At 30.7% G+C, this 5,170-nt stretch overlaps 1 protein-coding gene and 1 long non-coding RNA gene across 5 annotated transcripts in view; one reads left to right on the top strand and one right to left on the bottom strand.

The window, feature by feature from the left end:
• LOC102671692 (protein rhomboid) overlaps positions 1-5,170 on the top strand; it is a 154,683-nt gene that overhangs the window by 144,333 nt on the left and 5,180 nt on the right. The gene's annotated exons all lie outside the window — the stretch shown is intronic.
• LOC102671835 overlaps positions 3,146-5,170 on the bottom strand; it is an 11,557-nt gene continuing 9,532 nt past the window's right edge. Inside the window, exon 3 of the long non-coding RNA XR_420669.2 lies at positions 3,146-3,156. This is a non-coding gene — a long non-coding RNA (uncharacterized LOC102671835). The remainder of the gene's footprint in view (positions 3,157-5,170) is intronic.

Genomic DNA, 5,170 nt, shown 5'->3' with positions numbered 1-5,170 from the left:
AAAAAAAAAAAAAAAAAAAAAGAAAAAAGAAAAAAAACTCGTAATATCATGCAACTAAGGATATCTCGGCTAAGAAATTTCGATTTCGCGTCTATACCGACTCGTCCAACCTCGAAAAATTTCCCATTAACCGAGCTAATGCGTCGTTGAAGCCTGTTGAAGAGACCGATGTGGAATCCGTCTCAATTATTCGCACGAGTTCACGAAGGAATATCGTCGTGCCGGTAGATTTCAAGAAACTCTGAAAGAAACGAAACGAAACGAAACGAAACGAAACGAGGAAAAAAAGAAAGAAAGAAAATGAAGGAGAACGAGACGAAGAAGAGGATGAAAGAATGATAAAAAGAGGGAAAATAAGACAGAGAGAGAGAGAGAGAGAGAAAGAGAGAGAGGGGAAAAAATGAAGGAAGGCAAGACGTTCCTCCATGCTCTCCTCCTTACATCTTTTCTACCTTTTTCTAGTATATATATATATATATATATATATACACACTTCTTTCCTTGGACTTTTTCCCTCTGGCTCGATAATAATTCCAGGGGAGCTTATTCGAGCACTTCCGGGGGATCGTCGGCACGAGGAGCGAACGTGGCGGATAAAATGCTACGGGAGGAGTTTAAAGCCGCCAACTTGAATTGCACTCTTCTTTTCTTTTCCACCGGGCAAAGTCTCGTGCAATAAAACAGAAGTTAACGGTGTCGACGGGAGTTAATGAAACGAGAAAGGGGTGTGGAGGAATGGCGGCCACCGAAAGGGGTGGGGAGGGGGGAGGGGAGAGGCGATTCGAAGATCGGATTTCGGGCAGTGATAATCGGGCAGAATTCGAGACGAAACGATTATTTTACCGAGGGATGTTCTTGGAACGGTTATTGCCGTTGTTCTGAATTTGCTCTTTCCGAGATTATTGGGGATAGATTTGGATATTGGGAAAATTAAAGATAGGACGAGTGATTTGTCGCGTAATTTGGGGGAATTTTTTTTAAATCTTTTTTCTTTTTTGATTATTAAACCTGTATCATTGTCTTTAATTTGAATTTAATCTTTTCAGATTGGATAAAAAAAGACAAGGAACGATTTGGATATTGGAAAAATTATTTTAAAATTTAAAAATAATGTATATATTACTACAGTACGAATAATTTTAGCAAAATTAATATCGATATTTATTCAAAAGTGTAATAACAAATGTGTATTGTTATCAAAAGGAAAAAAATAAAGTTTCGCAATTCGCCATCTTGAATCTTAACCTTAATTACACACTTTCGCGCGAAGCAAGGAATTTGGCCAAAATCGAGTAAAGTCCATGCTCTTCCCGCGATAAAACGGCATTCCAACGATCCGAGGCAACGAAGTAACGGCTCTCTCCGGTAAAATCGGAGCGGCTGATTCGTCGAAACGGGGGTTGGGATCCAATCGGTGTTCACGTTCAGTTTCGCGCGATGAAACGTGAACGATAACGTGGTGTGCGGGCCTTTAATGAAAACGCTGAGATAGCGGAAACGGCCGCCGAAAAGTCGACTTCCGTTCCGCTGATAATCGCACGCGTGTTTGTGTTCCCGTATTTTCTTCCAGCATAACGAAACGCGCGATAAATCGGGAACAAAAGTGCAGAACTGTAAATACAGCTCGTTAGAGGAAAAAGAGAGCTCTGATAAATCGGCTCTGAGAACTTTGTGGAAGGAGAAACTCTGGTAAAACTGGGTTTTTTTAAATCGCGATTGAAAAAGAGCTCAGCTTGCGAAATTTCTTCGCTCTTATGGTATTGACGATACCCGTTTTTATCGACCCGGTTTTAATTTCAATACTTACATTTCCTTTCACGCGATAAAATTTTAAAATTTGGAATCCTACTTCCTTGGCTGGAATGAAGTTGGTTATAGCCCCTTTATTCTTGTTTAATGTTTCTTTTATTAAGTATATAAAGATTTTTTTTTTTAAGAAATTTGAATAACGATGAAAAATAAAAAAAGGAAATTTACGAGTCGGTTACAGTAATCGGTATCAATCTCTGCCGCCATTTTATTTTCTCGGAGCCATGTAATAAAATGCGCTATATTCGAATAGAAAATAAAATTGTTTCTTTGAAATTTTATGTAAGTAAGATATTTTATTACATTTTTTTATATAGAAATAAAAAATAATTATAGATCTGTATTCAGAATTGATTACAAAAATATTTTATAATAAAATTGTATATATCTTTAAACATAGAAATATATTTTTTCAATTCAATATTCATTATAACTTCTTTAGATCGAGTTAAACTTTTTTTTCTTGAAATATAAATTGAAATTATAATACATATATTTATACATTATATTTGATATATAATATTTCACGGTATAAATTGAAATTATAATATAATTATCGGTAATAATATTATAATTAATGTGGAAATTGTGTTTGAAACAGAATATTTCGGAGAAATTCTATAATAATACAAACTCCATGATATCGATTTCTATGTGTTAACAATCGTGTTCAACAACGAAAAAGCTAGAGCTAGGTAAATAATTCAATTTCGTCTTTTGATAAAAATATATTTATCTATGTACAGAACAAGTGTAAAATTTTATAGTTGGACAGAAGGGTGAAAAATACTATTCCCAAGTCGTATCCGCTTGTTTCCACGGTATATTCGATAGTTTATGATTTATTTAATGGGAGAAACCATTTTTCTGGTACACGACCAATCCGTATACTTTATCGTTCGTTCCCGAGTGATGCAATATCTCCGGCAACCCTGACCAATAGCCTCTGAAAGTGCATTTTTTCCCCGCCCATCTAAGACTGAATCTTTCTCGTTGGAAATAAAATTTCACGATACGAAACGGAAACGAAACATAGAGAAGAACGCGGAAACTTTCTATTCGATCATCCGCAGTTACTTAAAAGATTGGAGTTGAAATTACGACTTTAAATTCCATGGTTGGATAATACAGATTAACGTGGAAAGATGGATAATTGTTTCAAAGTTTTTTAAGTTTAAGAAATAAATATAAATGATAAGAAAAATATAATGATAATGATAATATTATTTTACAGAATATTTTTATATCCTATAAAGGTTGGTATATAAAATATTTATTTATTAGATTATATTAGCAATTTTAGGTTTGGGTTAGATGTAACGAGATGCAGATTAGAGTTGTATCGTTCTATTTTTATCTCGTTTCGTCTAATGCAAACATAATAGTTTAATAAATCAACTGATATTCTTTCGTATTAACTTTTTTATTCGTTTTGATTTTTAGAATTGACTCTTCACAGATATGTTAAAACTCTGTGCAATATCTATTATTATTACATATTGCAAGATTACGAATTTAATGAATACAAAATACACGAGTTTAAAGGCTAACAAATAATTTCCAAATAATTCGTTCTTAACTTTTAGAGGTAATCTATTCGAACGAAATCATTTATAAAATATCCTTTCCATTTATTGAGATGAATAAATTTTCATAGGACATAGGGCACGTCAAAACATCCACGAGAACATCAATACTTTTTTTACCTCCATTTTTCATTTCTTTTTTTTTTTTTTTTCCTTTTTTTTCAGCTAAAACTGGATCGTTGTCAGAGGCATATAGTTGTCAGGCTAGAAACACCTGTCGTCATCGAACCATTTCTCTCGATTTGACCAGATTCTGATTGGCTGAAATTTTTCGGCCGATCCTATCATTGATAATAAAGCCGAAAATTCGTATATATACAGTAAGCATTGAAGTGGATTAAAAATTATGGAACGGAAGAAAATTTTTCATTATTTAAAATTTTAATTCTTTTTAACAGTTTATTAAAAATCTTCTGTGTAAAACGTATAATATAGTGATGGATTATTAAAACGTTATCAAACATTTGCACATATTGTTTTTATAAAAATATTAACATATAATATATTACAAATATTGATATATTAAAAAGAATAAATAAAAATAATAATGAAAGAAACCAAGAATAATAAAGGAAAATTATCTTTTAACATTTAGAAATCAAATATTTGCATTCTGTTTCTCAAGAATCTTAGAAGAATCAAAAATAGAAAACGATTAAAGAAATGTTTGGTTTCTGAATATATAAATTAAAGGGATAAGTGTAAAAAAAGACCAAATCTAATAAACCAAATATAAGTAAATACATCTCAGGACATTGTTCAGTTATTTATAATCAAGAAAAATTATTTAAAAAATTGATCCGATAAATAGCTTAAAGAAATAAATATATAAAAGATAAATATAAAACAGGTAAGTATAATAAATTTAGAAATTAGAATTAATTAAAATAATTAAAAAATGTTTTGTTCTTGAAAATATAATATCAAAATAAAGTAAAATAATAAAGTAATAAAGGTGAAAATAAAGGTAAGTATATTAAAGTCTAAAAATTTTATACCATTTCCTTTTTAGTTATATTCTCCTATAAAAAATCAATTTGAGAAAACTTAGTCAGATTTTCGATTTTGTATTAGGAGAATATAATATGCAAGGAGATGGAAAAATTTTTTGACAAATTTTAAATTTAGTAATTTTTGGCCAAAAATGATTTTGTATTAGGAGAACATAAGTTAAAAGGAGATCGCCCGAGAAATTTTTCCAAGAATTTTAACAGTTCTTGGAAATAACATCAAATTCCTGGAACTTCTATAATTCTTAGAAATAACATAATATTCTTGAAATTATCGAAACTTTTGAGCAATCGAAATTTACAGTCAATTTTTCTTTGTTTTAGAAGAACATAAGTTAACAGAAGATTGCTCACATTAATTTAAACACCATGAAAATTGGACCGATCAGCAACATGATTCTCAAGAAGATTTATTCATCAGCAACCCTTACATCAATGAGATACAGCATCTTCCAGTTGAAAATGAAGTGTCAAGACAACGTATAATCGGGACCAACCAACATATATGTAAATGTGATATAGATATATAAATATAAATTATATATATAATGTAATGTAAAATAATTGTATATATAATGTAAATTTAATATTTAATAAACATATATTGTACATATATATTCTATTTTTTTTTAATTTCTTCCTTCATTTTCCCATTCCTCAAAAATTTCTCGCCCAAATTTGCGACTTTTGAACAAGAGAATATGATATGCAAGGAGGTGGCACGAAAAATTTTTCGACAGAGACGAATTTCTTAAAGTTTCTCAA

The sequence above is a fragment of the Apis dorsata genome, unplaced genomic scaffold (genome assembly GCF_000469605.1).
Source record: "Apis dorsata unplaced genomic scaffold, Apis dorsata 1.3 scaffold_34, whole genome shotgun sequence".
In the NCBI taxonomy this organism is placed as follows: Eukaryota; Metazoa; Arthropoda; class Insecta; order Hymenoptera; family Apidae; genus Apis; species Apis dorsata.
The sequence above is the reverse complement of the archived record's forward strand: the minus strand, read 5'-3'. Positions and strand labels throughout refer to the sequence as shown.